The sequence below is a fragment of the Haliotis rufescens genome, unplaced genomic scaffold (genome assembly GCF_023055435.1).
Source record: "Haliotis rufescens isolate VD_foot unplaced genomic scaffold, xgHalRufe1.0.p SCAF_63, whole genome shotgun sequence".
Lineage (NCBI taxonomy): Eukaryota > Metazoa > Mollusca > Gastropoda > Lepetellida > Haliotidae > Haliotis > Haliotis rufescens.
The window spans coordinates 643,867-661,525 of record NW_025964354.1 but is presented as its reverse complement, the minus strand read 5'-3'; positions in this window follow the sequence as shown (position 1 = coordinate 661,525).

The following is a 17,659-nucleotide window of genomic DNA, read 5'->3' as shown; positions in this document are numbered from 1 at the left end:
TCAAATTGTTTTACCAGCCCTCGTATCTTTTCGAATGTGAAGTATTGTCAACAGTTCTCTCCATTGGACGAATACCTGGGTTAGAATAAATCATCCGCAGCCCATTCTTGTGGTCCAAATGTCAATTACGGGATTGTTTGGTCTAGTATATACAGACAGCCTTCATATAGCAGGAATTGCACTTAAACTAGGTTGCGTTAAACCACAAACAAACAAACAGTCAACACTTAAATGCACGTCCCATAATTATATAGCTATAGTCTCAGCCGTAACAGGTAACGACATAGTCCCTTAAGATGACATTTACACCACACGATGTTATTGTATCATAATAAATTCGAATTACATCAGAGCAGAAGCATCTCAGTAGAATCGATAAGACAATTCAGCTTTATGACTAACAACTCTCGATGTCATTTACTGTAACATTTCCCTTACAGATAAAGCGCAGTTGCAGAATAGTTCTGACTGTTGTATCAAATAATTATCTACACAATAATTTTAAGTTGAATGCACTGAAAGAAAATATAGCATCAGCAGAATGTTGATTTGAGGAATCAAAAGCAGTTAAGGATCAACAGATTACTGCAGCGGAATGAGGTTTGCTACTCACTAGCAGAAGTATAAGAGAATGGATGATAAGCATAATACGTGGGGATTGCAGAAAAGTATAGGTCCTTGTCAACCTAGTATGTAAAGTACTTGTTTGTCTGGGTCAGACTCGATAATTTACAGGTTGTCATCTTTAAGCTGGAATATATTGAGAGCGGCTTTATACAAACGTGATGAAGTTCATGTCAGAGTGAATCCATCTAGTTTCGCTATCATTTCAATAGAACATGTTACAACGAAATGTTGCTGATCTGTCGAACTAAAAGGAACGTCTTAACTGACATAATGCAGTAACAAGGTGTCAGCCAGAAAAGTGATATTTCTATCTTCAAGTGCATGGATCAAGAAAAACAAAGTGTTAATTCCGTTACAATACTGTCCTTCAAACCAATAACAGTGGCATGTCTGAACTGATTCTCTGTTTCAAAGAGTGTGTGGATGAGCGAACGTGTTTCAAACATAAGAAACTGTCATGGGGATTCTCGGCCAGAGTGACATACAAACGGGTCTGATGACACATATTCACGTCAGAGTTTGTCGCCAACCGATCTTTGTAAATACTAGCTATTCAGACATACATGGGAGAGTTATACACCCCCAAAAACGTTTAAGATGGCAAAATAGTTATAAATACTAAGGTTGATGTATAACAATATCTAAAGGTAGACCAATATTGTCCAATATACATTCTTTGTAAAATTTATCTGACTGCATATTCTCCGATGTCTTAATCTTTATATAATGTACATACTTTTCCTCTGTTTGTTAAATAGGTTATTATACCAATATGGTATAAGAATAGGTTGAATTTGGAAATCGGAGGCATGTACTATCTCGAATCTCACTTGGACGAAGTTGTTATGAAGAATATACACCATTTTAAAAACGTTTATTTTTGAAAATATCATATAGTTTTAGTTCGAAACGTTCACATTTTCATACACATGAAAAACAAACGGTACCTGGCACACCTGAGCACTTCAGAGCCCATTTTACATTGATAACGTCACAATCGGTTATGACGTCACACTCCCGAAACACCATGCAGTCACGTCATTTTTTTAGACATTTATGATGTTAGTAGCAATCATTTTCCCCTTGAGCGATAACTGACATGTCACAAATGTGTAATTAATTATCCAATTTGTCATATGAGAGGCTTATGAGAGTAATTCAAAATATGTGGCAAACACACCTTTAACATGACATGAAGATGACACATATGTTGGCAACGTACCCTTTGTCATGCGCAAGACTAGTTCAGGTACTGATTTCTTGCAAACAGTTTAGTCCCTTGCTACGGTTTGTGCGATTATACATTATGTATTGCATTGTTTCATAATGTTTATTAGGGAACACAGACATTCACCGATACACAATGCTACTGCTACTGCTACTGCTAAACCTATCGTCAACTGATAATAATAAAGGCAGCCGTTAAGCGAGCGTTTTACAAACGGGTGGCAATGTGTGTGTTGGTTTGACTTACAATAACACAGGACGCTATCCAGTGATACACAAAATATGTTCATTTGGTGAGATGTCTTTGGTCAAGATTTTATAAAGTTGACATATGTAGAAAGGAAGGTCAATTGTGCTGGATTTGGATCACGCGTTATATTAGGATTCCAGCCTTTTAGTGTGACTCGATGACTGTCTTTATTATTGGTTTGTTCAGATCAGAACAAGGAAAGTCAGTTGGATATGAGACTGAATGCATACACAAGCAGTTTAACCTCAGGTCATAGTTATGAGTTCCCATTGTTGATATGTTTTGGAATGCTTAAGCGTGTGACGTGGACAGACACGCCTATGCAAGAGGTTATCATTTACCTTGTTTCCTTCACCTGTGTTTCTACACACTACATGTTCTGTGGTAGGCCCATAGATAAGATGTCAATACCAATACAATGAGTCAGGAGACTTTCAATAATATTCACAGCACAATATGTAGAGCGGATCAGGCGGCTGTCAAGGTGAGACATATTTCATATAAATATTCCGGGGCAGAATAGGTCTTCAACAACTCATGCTTGCCGTAAAAGGCGACTAACGGGATCGGGTTGTCAGACTCGCTGATTTGCATGATGCATGTTATCGATCCCAATTGTGTGGAACGATGCTCATAATATCAATCTCTGGATTGTCTGGTCCAGACTCGATTATTTACGGACCGCCGTCATTAACTGGAATATTGCTGAGTGCGGCGTTAAACAAAAAAAAACAAAAAAACAATCAACCAACCATAGCTTCCCATCCTTTAAGAGTGCAATACCTACTGCATTTAACCCCATACATTTGTGACATGCGGTCATGAATTTATTGGGGAGTACTTTTCTCTAAAGTAAATGTCTTGATGACTGCTCGATACTCGTGTTTTATTTGTATTTCTGTGTCCATATGGACCCCTTTCACGTTTAGCCGGCTGTCACTAATATAGACACGGCCTCAACAGACCAAAAATACTTGTGATGAACAACGCAAACAATGTATGACATGTTCTAGTTCACTTTGTTATGTCCCATAGTTGAACAGTGATACTCTATTTATTGTTCTATTTCGTGAGATGCCTTTGGTCAAGACTTTATAAAGTTGACGTATGCAGAAAGGTAGGTCAGTTGTGCTGGATTTGGATCACGTGTTATATTAGGTTTCCAGCCTTTTAGTGTGACACGATGACTGTCTTTGTTGTTGGTTTGGTCAGATCAGAACAAGGAACGTCAGTTGGATATGAGAATGAATGCATACACAAGCAGTTTACCGTCAGGTCATAGTTATCAGTTCCCATTGTTAATTTCTTTCGGAATCAATGTGTCGATTACACGTGTGACGTGGACAGACACGCCTATACAATAGGTTATCATTTATATTGTTTCCTTCACCTGTGTTTCTACATACTACATGTTCTGTTGTAGGTTCATAGATTAGATTCCAATACCAATATAATGAGTCAGGAGGCTTTTCAATAATATTCACAGCACAATATGCAGAGCAGATCAGGCGGCTGTCAGTTGATTAATATGTCTTCTCCTTGAGACGAGTACACGGCATGTTTTGAAATAGCATGTTTAAGATTCTCTACGAATAAGACAAACCTAAAACGCAATGTTTTTCCCGTCTTCCGTAGCTTTTCAAGTGTTTTGGCTCTCCTATTACTGAAAACACTCGTCTGAAACAAGGACACATTCGCTTCAGCTGTACTGAGCCTGTTTACGTCTTTAATACATCTATGGACAGTGTCTAACTGACTATTTATCCAGCTCCCCAATAATGCAACACTTGTCTTCATAACAAGACAAGTCATGTGTTTATGTTTCACTCTTTTCTGTTCTATCGCCAGAATGATGATCACTTCTGTCATGTTTGTCTTCAAGGGCAGTTTTTGTGTAAGATGTTCTTGTGGTGAAGTCCAGCAAATCGCCTTCCTCTGTACGCATTGTCTCAAACTGTTTCTTCATGTGCACATTGTTTTGCTCTACTGTATATTTCAGTGTAATTAAATGTGATGTTCTGTGGTCTGTGTGTGTTATCAGCAGTATGTTACAGTTCTGACAGAAACAGTGGTTTCAACAAGAAATATTGAGGCAAAATTATATTGAAAGTAACAAAAGATAGATTTTCATTTTTGATAAAAAAAAAATGTTATTCCATACTCAAAGTTTACCCTTCTCTGGACCACAGACATATCATGGTATAACCGTGTCAACAAATGATTTACTTTTGCTATTACATCAGAATGTTATCGCTTTTCCCCACCGGGTGATAAAGCAACTGGGGAATCTTCTGTTATGGTGAGGCAGGGCATTCTCCATACTCCTGTTCCTCTACCCCTCTTCAGGCTGTTGCAGTACGTGTAACACTGAATATTGTTTTTACTTTGTGTTCGTCATATGTACCACCATCCTGTTTTCTTCAACAATCTGATCTTCAGGCACTGTATGACCAGCTCCCCAAACCATGTGTCATCATGGGAGATTTGAATGGTCATAACCCGCTTTGGGGTAGTAATGTCACCAACACTAAAGGTAAATTACTGGAGAAATTTTTACTTTAATAACGATCTGTGCCTTTTTAATGATGGTTCTCATACATATCTCCATCCTGCAACTGGAACTTCAACTTATAATTTACTTCATGAATTTGAATGGTCAGTCCACGATGACCTCTGTGGAAGTGACCATTTTCCTACCATCTTAAAAATCTGTTACACCTTCTGATGTTCCTCCATCTTCACGTTGGAATTTTACTAAAGCCAACTGGGCATTATATGAAGTCCTTTGTTCTACCAAACTACATCCTAAAGTTTTTATTGATGTTCCCGACTCTGATGAACTTACTTAAATAGCTGATGAATGTATTCCGAAGTCCTCCTCAAATCCTCACATACGTAAACCATGGTTCAACAATGATTGCAAACAAGCTAGGAAGGCACGGAAAAAAGCTGAAAATATTTCCGTCGCCATCCAATGCTCCATAATCTCAATAAATTTAAAATTGTAAATGCTAAAACCTGGCGCACTTTCAAACAAAACAAACGTCAATCTTGGCAAAATTATGTATCCAACATAAATTCACGGACGTCTATGTCCAAGGTATGGAACATGATTTAGAAAATAAAAGGTAAGGGTACTAAATCAAGCATCCACCATTTGAAAGATGGGGATCAATTATTAACTGATACATCAGATATTGCAAATAAACTTGGTGAAACTCTGGCTGAACATTCTTCCTTGTCTAAATATGTCCCTCAAATTCAAAAATACAAAAATCTGCAGGAAAAGAGACCTTTACATTTTAATTCAGATAATTTGGGAAGATTACAATGAAGTCTTTTCCATTCATGAGCTCCATACTGCACTTGGGCAGGCTCATGACACTGCTGCAGGGTCTGATATTATACATTAACAACTGTTAAAACATTTACCGCAATCTTGTTTATAAACCCTTTTGATAATATTTGATAAAATCTGGACGTCAGGAGAATTTCCTTCTTCATGGCATGAAGCTCTCATTATTCCCATACCTAAACCTGAACTTGATCATACTGATCCTTCAAATTATCAACCAATTTCATTGACCAGCTGTGTTTGCAGAACCATGGAACGCATGGTCAATAACAGATTAACCTGGTACTTAGAATCCAGTAACTTAATCACAAATATTCAATGTGGATTCTGTAAAAATCGCAGTACCATTGAAGTCATTCGTTAAGAATTCCATTATAAACAACCAACATGCAGTGTCTATCTTTTTCGATCTAGAAAAAGCATATGACACCACATGGAAGTACGGTATTTTTAAAGATTTACATCATTTTGGATTGCGAGGCCGTTTGCCTCAATTTATATCCCAGTTTTTAAATGGCAGGCAGTTTCAAGTCCGCGTGGGTTCAGCCCTGTCTGATCATTATAATCATGATCAGGGTGTCCCCCAAGGCAGTATTTTGTCTGTCACTTTGTTTAGTATCAAAATCAACAGTTTAGCAAAGGTTTTAAACGATTCAATTGATGGATCGTTGTTTGTGGATGATTTTAATGTTTCTTGCCGTGGTAAGAACATGCATATGATTGAGAGGCAAATGCAATTGTGTTTAAATAAAATACAAAAATGGTGTCTAGAAAATGGCTTTAAATTTTCCAAATCTAAAAGTAACTGTATTCATTTTTGCAGAAAATATAAACCTCACAAAGACCTAGAACTAATATTAGATACCACCCCCATTAATTTTCGATCATCATTTAACCTTTTTACCTCATATAAAATACTTAAAGAATAGATGTCTGAAAGCCCTAGATTTGTTAAAAGTTGTCTCTAATTCCAAGTGGGGAGGGGATCAGAAAACCCTCCTCCTCCTATACAGAGCTCTTATACGATATAAACTTGATTACGTCTCCATCATCTATGATGGGGCTTGTAAGAGAAATTTAAAACTAGACACCATTCATCACCAAGGCCTGAGGCTCTGTCATGGAGCCTTCCGAACTTCCCCTATTTACAGTTTGTATGCGGAGGCCGATGAGCCATCCCTTCAACATCGACGCATTGAATTATGTTTACAGTATATCTCTAAATTACGTTCTACTGAATCCAATCCAGCATATGACTGTGTTTTTAATCCTCTGTACACAAATCTCTACAATAAAAGGACATCTCTAATCCATCCTTGGAATAAGAATACAATCTGATGTTTCTGCTGTCCAAATCAATCTTGAAACCATAGCCCCCACTCGGCTGTTTACTTCTCCACCATAGCGGTTAGTGAAGCCCGAGGTAGACCTAACAATAAGTAAACTAAAGAAATCCGACACAAATCAATTAATTTATCAACAGCAATATAATGAATTACGGAGCACGTATGATACTCATAAATCTATATTTACAGATGGATCCAAGGATGGTGACGCTGTTGCCAGCGCCACCGTCATTGGATCCAGAACTATCTCAACCAGATTACCAGATAATTGTTCTATTTTCACAGCAGAAGCACTTGCTATTTTAACGGCTCTAAAATGCATCCACAGCCAAACTAAACATAAACAGTTCATTATTTTTTCAGACTCTCTTTCTTACATTCAAGCTTTTTAAAACATGTCTTCAACGCATCCACTTGTAATGGAAATTGTTGAATTGTTTAATGAGCTTGCTACTGGCCAAAATGGCATCGTCTTTTGTTGGTTACCAAGCCATGATGGGATTGTTGATAACACACTGGCTGATGCTGCCGCAAAAGCAGCACTCAACAAATCTGTGACACCACTTCTTTTACCATACAGTGATTTTAAACCTGTAATTAGATCTTACATCCGTGATCTGATGCAAAAGAAGTGGGACACCCAAGTAGGTATCAATAAATTACATGAAGTTAAACCAAATATTGGTTACACCTACTTGGACTGTCAGTCCATATTTGAAGAGGTCATTATGCGGCGATGTCGTATTGGCCACACGAGATATCCACATGAGTATATATTAATGGGTGAGGATCCCCTGTTTTGTATCCCTTGTCATGAGAGAATCACGGTCAAGCAAGTCCTGCTTGACTGTATTGATTTTTCTATCACAAGGGATAAATATTTCAGTGTAAAAACAGTGAAGGACCTTTTTAGTTAAGTTAACTCTCATTTAATACTATGTTTTTTAAAAGAAGTAGAACTTATACATAAATATTGATGTAGTTGCTGTATTGTTTTAAAGATTGGTAGTGCAAAATTCATAACTAAGATTGTTAGTGGCTGTACCCTCGAGGGGGGTTAAAGTAGAGTAAAATTATTGTCCCCCTAAGAGGGTATGTAAGTCCCATATCATTCGAAGTATTTTTCTGCATGCCAGGCTTATAAGCGTAGAATTTTCGTCATTTTAATCCAAGGCTTAATTGGTACACTGTCGCCAGTGACTGAAGGGATGATATAAATCCTGCCGGGATCCATGCAGGAAGCAAAGGCACTGTAAGTCCCCATGGTCCCTGGTATGGTGATCTCTCTTTAGTTACTGACGATCCCTAGCCCATTTTTATTATGTGTTGTTCACTTATGCTTATGAATTTTATATATTCTCAACTAGTTTTAAATAGACTCTGTGATATGCTAGTTATTGTACTGTCCATCGTTGACAGCTTTTTATATTGTCTAATTATATGTATTATTCATGTATTTCTCGTCACGATATGGCTGAAATATTGCCGATGTGACGTTAATTATTAACTCACTCCCTCATTCACTCACTCAGAATGTTATCACGAGTGAGGATTATGAGGAGATAAATCATGGTGACAAGAAACACAATTATAAGATGAATGAAGCAATAATTATACTGAAATCTTCAGAAGAACAAAACAATGTGAACATGGAGAAACACTAATTTCACTCGTGACATATTTTCCGTAATCACTCGTACCGTGTGGGTTATTCTAAAAATATTCACATTGTCGAAATGAAACAAAGTCAAATAAATCAGGTGTGAAAGCAAACGCTGTTCTCTGAAAACTGTACTTAATTGAAATGTAAACAAAGCAAAATTTAGATTCCACACCAGGCAGCATTTCTCATATTTGAGAGATCCGTTCGTCTGTGCGTTGCACACCGTGGCTGACATTTCTTTTAGAATGTGCATGGGGATCGTAGAATCTAGATCGTAGCAATAATTTTGGCATTGACAATAGATACTTTACAATAATCTGGTAAAATCAGCAGAAATTGTCAAAGTTTCCATCTTACTTGACACCACGTTTATTTGTTTCTTTGTTGTTTAATACCGCACTCTGCAATATTCTAACCTTATGAGGGCAGTCCGTAAATAATTAAGTCTGGGCCTGACAAATCCAGTGTCTGACATCATGAGCATCGATCCACGCAAGATGACATGCATCAAATAAATCCGCGTGTCTCCCACTCGATCCGCTTATTCGCCTCCAATAATTACAACAAGCATAGTCGCCTTTAATGGGTTGCTGATAACCTTTCTACCCTGGATCTTCACGGGCCGCGTAACGCCATTACTGACGCAAAATCACGCAACGACAACGGTATTTACCTGCATGTCTGGCTGTAACTCTTGGTTACAGAAATAATATGCCATACGTATGTACATGCATTCCATGAATAAACGAAAGTCCTTCTCTAAACTTCTAGCGTACTGCCGTAAGTGTAAAAGCCATTTTGTAAAAGTCGACCGCCGTCGTACTGCCGTCAGAGGTCATACATATATACTTGTGACGCCAAGCTGTTCAGTAATACATTACACGTGATGATAACTTCGTGGCACATGAGTCAGATTACACTTACATAATCAGGTGAATGCGGAAGGCCTTATTTACATGTTAGATTGGGACCCCAATTTTCCTATTACTTCCCATTTTTTTTGGTAAAATCTCATCATGTCTTATGATTTGTAAAATACCTAAATATACACGGTTTCAATATCGATATTTCTGATTTAATTGTTTGTTACCTGGGGAACAAACACATACGAACATATACTATCTTTATCCACAGCTTTGTATGGGCTAGTTCTAAGCATAGAAGAGTTATGCTCCAAGTTCTTTGTGCCTGTGTGTACCTCTCTCTGTCGTCTTTTGCCGTCATAGCTGAAATTCGATTGTCAACATTTATAGCAATCTAAAATGATGTTGTCATGTCATTTTGTCGTTTGGAGCGGTCGGGGAGCCTAGTGGTTTAAGCGATCGCTCGCCATGCCGAAGACCCAGGTTCGATTACCGACATGGCTACAATGTGTGAAGCCCATTTCTGGTGTCCCCCGCCATGATATTGCTTGAATATTGCTAAAAGCGGCGTAAAATCATACTCACTCATTATGTCGTTCAGATATTGGTTAGTATTTTGTTCACACAGTTTTCATGAAGCTGTTTAATTACAATTAATCGTCGGAAAATACTTTTATAGGTGTACGATAAAAGGTGGCGAAATGTGCTGTTTATTAACGCATAACAAAATCTCGGACAACATTTAACCCTGTCTTTTTTCAAATCAGTTTAACAAACTGAACGGCAAAAGAAAGTATAAGTTGGCAATTTGTAGTTTTCCTAAAAACAGCGATAACTAGTGAAAAGTGGGTATTGGGAATATGACTTCCAAGGAACAGGTACCAAAAACACCTAACCCGAACGCGACATCTTTGACGGCGCTCGTCCGGTTTAACATGGTAAAACAGTGAAAATGGTGAAATAGGTTTCCCGCCTATAGCATAAACTGCACGTGCATGTTAGCTGTATAAATGAGTTCGTCTGCAGGGTATAACCACACGTGAAGGTCGCACACAAAATAATTGCTACAACTGTTACAGGAGCAGAGAGAGAGAGCCATCGGTATCGCCGAAATTGGGGCAACACAGGTCCAAATTTCCAGAAGGTTTAGTTGTACACCATTGACAGTAGCCAGGCTGATTCAACGGTATAGGCAGAAATGGAGGACACAGGACAGGCCTAGAACCGGAGTGACAACACCACTGGAAGACGGTCAGATACGGCTCATTCACCCGCTAAAACAGATTCGTAAGGGCGACGGCGACGGCGGCGCCAGCAACAGCGTTGGGACATCCCATTAGCCAACGTACAGTACTACGACGACTTCTTGCTGCTGGAATCCGAGCGTGTCGTCCTTTCCGAATCGTGGTACTGACTGCTCAAAATCGACGCCTTAGACTGCGATGGGCAAGGCAGGTTCGACGCTGTCAAGTGAGAAATTGGCGTCGAGTGCTTTTTACTGATGAAAGTCGGTTTAACTTGTTTTGAAATGACAGCAGAGAACGAGTTTATCGACGCAGAAGGGGAACGTCTGGCTCCGACGTGTTTTCGAGAGGTCCATCCATTCGGCGGGTGAGGTGTCATGGTGTGGGTCAGTATTTGTGGAGATCAGAAGACTGATATCGTGATTATACAGGGAAACCTGAACGCTGAACAGAGACCAAGTGTTGCAGCCAGTTGTGCTTCCGTTCTTACAAAACCAACAGCAGGGGACATTGTTTCAATACGACAATGCCAGGCCCATACTGCAAGACTGACTCAGAACTTTCTAAACAAGTAGAACGTTGACGTTTTGCCCAGGCCTGCCCACTCACCCGATATGAATACTATTTAACATCTGCTTGACCATCTTGACAGCCAGATTAGAGCATGCCATCAGCCTCCCTTCAACAGACAAAAATTGCAGCAGGCCCTGAGTGACGATTGCCAACGGATTCCAGTTTACGTCATCAGAAGACTGACGTCATCGATGAGGCGGCGTATCAGAGCATGCATTGAGGCAGCTGGAGGTCATACACGCTATTGAAGGCAACTGTGTCGACAATGAACTTGTAGTGTGTCTGTTTTGGTGACATTTCAGACTTTTGAAAAATATATTTCTTACCCGACCGTTGTTTACCTTGAGCCTTCATTACCTGTGATTGCTTAATTTCATTCAAACTGTGGTTGATCAATATTGTGTAACCCCTCCCTAGATTATATTATAATTGACAACAAAACCTCTTCTTGTTATACTTTATCGATCATGGAACTTGACCTGTACTTTCAGTTTATTTGCATTTAATTTCACTTTAAATTTGAATCAGGTAGAACATTTTATATTGTACATCCCAGCGTATTTTAATGATCAGAGGTAGACCCAGTGCCGCACGAGCGCATTTCTGGCACAATGTTCAATTTTCGGAACTTATATACAATGAACGTCTGAAAAATAACTCGGCATTCACGATTAAAAACACTCACAACGGAAGTCATTGATTCACAAATAGCATATATCAAAATATAGCATGACGTCACAACAAGAAACATGACGCCAATGACGTCGAATACCAAAATAGAATACATAGCAGCCCGTCGTTAGGGAAATGCTGGTGTCAAGTCATATCCCCCAACATTTTCAGAAATACAAATCTTAGCCATGTACAACTCAGGAAAACGTTCATATTGTTTTCTTTATGTTTACAGATGAAGCATTCACTCATCCTGAAGGTCTTTCTCCTCTCGGTACTCACCATCTTCACATTTCACCTGGCACAGAGTGGTAGGTGTCTGAAAAACGTTAATGCTAATTATTATGTTCATCCCGTCATCTTCGAGGTACTATGGCTTGGGCTAGATGATTTACAAATTGTAGCAATTTTGGAGACAAACAATTTTAGAAACACTGTTCCTTCATTGCATAATGCACTGTGATTGCGGAAATACACTGAATAGATAAGGTGTGGACGATGGTATGTCCAAGTATTAAACATGTTTGATATGGTAAAAAAATGATGATGTATTTTCCTGTTTGTTTTATCTTAGATACAGCTGTAATACACTGTCCTGACATAGCCTACTTGGATACTTCTGCTCAAATTACCTGTTCCACGCCTGTCGACTTCACTAATACCATTTACGCATGCCCATGCGGATTTGCGCCACAGTGTTGGGCGGGGTCAAACTGCACCATTATATCAGGATATAATGCAAGCATTATCAACCAAACACAGACTGAAATCACGATAATCAGTGTACAGCCACAACATGCAGGGAACTGGTCATGTACTGATGGAAAATCCACTGGAAACTCGTCTTGTTGTCTTGTCGTCGCAAGTAGGTAGACGTGTTATGAAGAATAAAGAGAAATAGTGGGTGAATTAAAAGGAAAAATGATTTCAAAAAAAGATAAAATAGTTATGCAAGTGTTCATGAATCATTATCAAATAGTGATGATACCATTTGTTTGAGAAAAGGTGAGCATAGCCTGAACCACCGTTGTATGAATGGAATGTAAAGAGTTAACTTTGTGTGATATCACCGATGCCTTCCATGTATTGCTGCATTCAAGCAGATAAATACGTGACACGCAGTATCCATATATTGGTTGTTGATTTGCGTCAATCTCACCAACTTTCCAGCTATATAGTTCCTGCATGTACATAGTCGAGTGTGGATCAAACAAACCAGTGGTGGATATTATGAGCAAAGGGACTCAACGTGCTTGTAGGAGAATACACATCACATGTCATCTTTGAAAGCATCCAACACAGAGAACTGTGAAATAATCTAAGCTATAAGCGACTGATTATTCCTATCCATCCTTACACATAGTCCGATATGCTTGCCGTAAAAGCTGATTATGATTGTCGTATAAGGAGACAGACTAACGGGATCGGGAGGTCAGGCTCGCTGAATTTGTTGATGCATGTCACCTATCCCAATTGAGTGGATCGATGCTCATGATATTAACCACTGGATTGTCTGGTCCAGACTCGATTATTTACGGACCGCCGTAATATATCTGGAATTTTGCTGAGTGTGCGTTCAACAACAAACAAACCAACAAACCAACTTAAATAATCTCGATTTACTTAAAATGTTCAAGCAGAAAGTCAACCTTATAGACTTTTTTCGTTAAGGTAAATAATTCAAAGTCTTCGTAACTAAAGGAGGATATCCAATTTTAGTTCTATTACATCACTAAACTTATTTTTATTAAAATGCAACTGATGTCATAACTTGATATAGATGTGACATTAATGATCAAAGGGAAAGTTGCGGGATTCGCATATGTAAACTATTATTCAAAACTTTATGTTTTAGAGATTCCCTCGGTCAACATAACCAGTGATGTGGATGCTGATTCAGTGAATCTGGGGGACAGAATATCCCTCACAGTGGACATTCGAGACTACCACTGCTCTGACGCTTACAGCCTAACACTACAGATCGGGAGTGTCACCTACACATGTGAGACTGGGTGGAACGAAACCGTCGAAAACCTGACCGAAACAGTACCCATCAATGTGACACAAATACACTTCGGGGACGTGAAGCTTGTGTTTGTCTGTGGTAATCACCAGTGGAATATTACTCCTGGAGGTGTAAACGAGCTCCAGCAGAATAGTAAGTATCATTTATGTCGTGATCCAGCTGTACGTCATATGACTCAACTATGATTAAGTCAGGCAACTTGTATCGTTTATCTGTGTGTGTGTATGCGTGCGTGCGTGCGTGCGTGCGTGCGTGCGTGCGTGCGTGCGTGTGAACATCAACAAAGAGCATGCACTAGCGGTGAAATTACATTGCAATTGGACCCGTGAAGATTCCGGGCTAGAATAGGTCTTCAGCAACCCATGCTTGCCGTTAAAGGTGACAATACTTGTCGTAAAAGGCGACTAACGGGATCGGGTGGTCAGGCTCGCTGACTTGGTTGACGCATGTCATCGATCCCAATTGCGTGGATCGATGCACATGATATTAATCACTGGATTTTCTGATCCAGACTCGATTAATTACAGACCGCCGTCATATAGCTGGAATATTGCTGAGTGCGGCGTTAAACAAAAAACCAACAACAACAACAACAACAACATTGCAATTGCCATCGAAATAGACGTCGTACATGCTGTCTTCCGGGTTGTCATGGGAGCAAAACAATGATATGGTCAGCTTAAAAGTGTAAACAGTTTCCAATTACTTTTAGGTTAACATCGACCAAACGATGGCCCTTTGTTTTACAAGGATATTCAGATTCCCATATATAGGCCTATAAGTGAACATCCTTCATTTTGTCAGTTAACGAGGACAATCACAACAGACGTGTTCTGACACATTACATGCGTCCCCTGTGCTATTTAAATAGCATAGGTAATAAGTATTTTCAGTAAATATTTTTTTTAATTTGAAGTTTACATGATATACGTCTTTTCCATTGGACGAGAGGTGGGTCACATGACCGCAAAATCGACGTGCATAAGTGTATGAACGGCACAATTTGACGTTCATACGTTTTTTCACGAGACCATGTTCTTGAAATGACGTAAACACTGACGGACTACATCCACATTCCTGGGGAAACCCCTGGAAATTTCCTAGCACGAACACATACATAAGTGTTCTTTCTGATCATTTAGAACCTTTATTCTTGGTCTCAGCGTTTCAGTATACATTGAGAAATGTCAGAGAGCGTCACTGCATGATTGCTCACGAATATTCTCGCTATGGCCTATCATAATGAACAAACGAAGAAATGCACATCTTAACTATCGTAGTATCGACTCGATCCGTGTCTTCGGCTGACACTGGCCGTCTCCAGCAATCTATGAATTTACCTTAGTGTCTGTTTGACGCATATTTATTCACCTTTCAATGATCGGTCAGTTGATCAATGATGACTAACACATGTAACCGCCACAGGTTCTTTAACAACTTCGGAAATCTATCCCGTCACGTTTATCGGGTCGGCCATTTAGACGTCTTGTAGGCCAACTTGATGTAAATGTATTACGACGCGCTGTCATTTTGACTGACTTACTGAGGTAGTGAAAAGTCAATTCTTAAGTAAAAATAAGGGCTTGCATGTATGGACATATCATCGTGTCATGCTTTACTGACATTATTCTAGGGACAATGTATAACTATGTTGAATACTGAGCATTGACGTCACGCCTGATGAGAATTCTCGATGGTCTGTGATAGTGGCATCGGATTCTCCGATAAAGGGAGTCTCAAGTTAGTTCCGCGTGCAAAGAAACGCCATTGTTAACTACTGAGGATGCAACAGCAACACCATGACAACGGGGATCGACAACTAAGCAGCAGTAGGCACCTTACTAGCGCATTTAACACTGACATGAAATGATTAATTTGTCAGAACGAATGTTGTGTAACTGTGAGGACGTTACATATGGCCCATCTGATAATTCACCTCATCCTTGACATAATATATTGTGCAAATATATTTGTCACCACAACTTATATATTTATGAAACACACACATTATTAACTGAAAATATGTGTATTGAAAATACCACAATATATTCTGTTACAGAAATTAATGTACAAACCACTATTGACACATATTGTTTCTGTAGGAAGCACCCCACCGCCCACCGATGATTCAAAGCTGTTAATAGTTGCAGCAGGAGCCTCTTCGACTGTTGGTATCATCATAATTATCACTATCGTGTGCTGCTGCTACCGCCGTAGAAAACAGGTAAATCCAGCTGAAACACACGAACCAAACCTTCCCTTTGATCCTCCCTATATATCTGTTGGAGGGCCAGCAAATATGGCTTATTCCGATATGGATGTAAGTCTTCAGGACTTCAGGAGAAGTAACACCACAAAAGGAAGCCCACGAAGCGCTGTCACCCACAGTAGTATTGAGGCATTGAGAGATAGTGGAGAGGTCCATGACGCCACAGGAAAGGATGATGGGTCACAACTTGGAGCTGTGGGGAACATACATGCTGGGGTCATTGTACAACTAATTGTACCTGATGTAGATGAACTCTATGCCCGTGTTAATAAATCCAAGAACACAGCAGAACGCAACAATGACACTGCACTGTGATCGAAAGTGCAGCATATTTAGGGTTTTGCAACAGTTATGTCAAAATGCAGTTTTGAAGATAGAGGACAACACACAAAAACTGCAAGGGAGGTTAACATATGTGTATCGTCTTCTAGCATACTGTTACTGCAGCCAAAATGAGAACGACTGATATTCATTTCACCGAAATCGTCACAATGCAACCATATTGATTTCGTTTTATTTTTGCGGAGGTGACCTAGCGTCAAACGAAAGCCTTTTCTCGCAACCCGGAGTCAAACTCCCTTTCACACATGCAACTGTATAATTATATAGTTCATTCCAGGCATCTGCCACCTAGATCGTGTACCTCAATTAATTCACAAATGTTTATTGATTACTATTGTCGTTTTTGTATAAAGGATGTTGTGTTTGTCATATGCCATTGATGTTCTATTTAGGTCTAAGCGATAATGGCTTCATTAGAAGCTCGTCGCTTTATTGCTGAAATAATGCCGATGCGACGTTAAATTTTAACTCAATCACTCACTCACTTCACTAGAAGCAAGGATATTTTCAATTCATTTACAATGATGTGCTTAAAAGTAAGTTTGTTCACGGAGCAGTCATTTTAAAGGATAACGAAAAGATTAAAAACACATAGATGTCTTTCAAACTCAACTCATCTTTAGAAAGTGCTTGTCAAAATGATTTGCAAGGCAGCGTTCTGTTATGTTTTGTTGCTGTTATCTGATTTGTGGCTGATATTCGTTCTATTTGAATTCTTAACTTGAATTATGAGAAATATAGTATTATTTTCTATGATCTTTCTGATTTTTCATTACGTGTGTACATGTGTATGCTGAATCTGCTGTAAAGACGTTTGTTACTCATCTGCCTTGCCTTGCAAAATAAAACTATATTATTAACCTTGATGTTGTTCCAAAGGACTATTCGAAGATAATTGCCAACAGGTAGTGAATAGTTGGTTGGATTTGCTGGAAATACCAACAACTTCATGGCGTTCAGTGTTCAAACTTGTTGAGTTTGAACTTTTGGTTCAATATAATCGGTTGGAGAAATATAAATGTTGGAATAGATTTTAATTGCTTTATAACGGGTAATGCAAGGTCCCCCGTGAAGATCCGGGTTATAATAATTTTCGGCAACCGATGTTTGTCATAAGAGGCGACTAACGGGATCGGGTGGTTAGGCTCGTTGATTTGGTTGATGCATGTCATCGTATCCCAATTGCATGGATCGATGCTCAT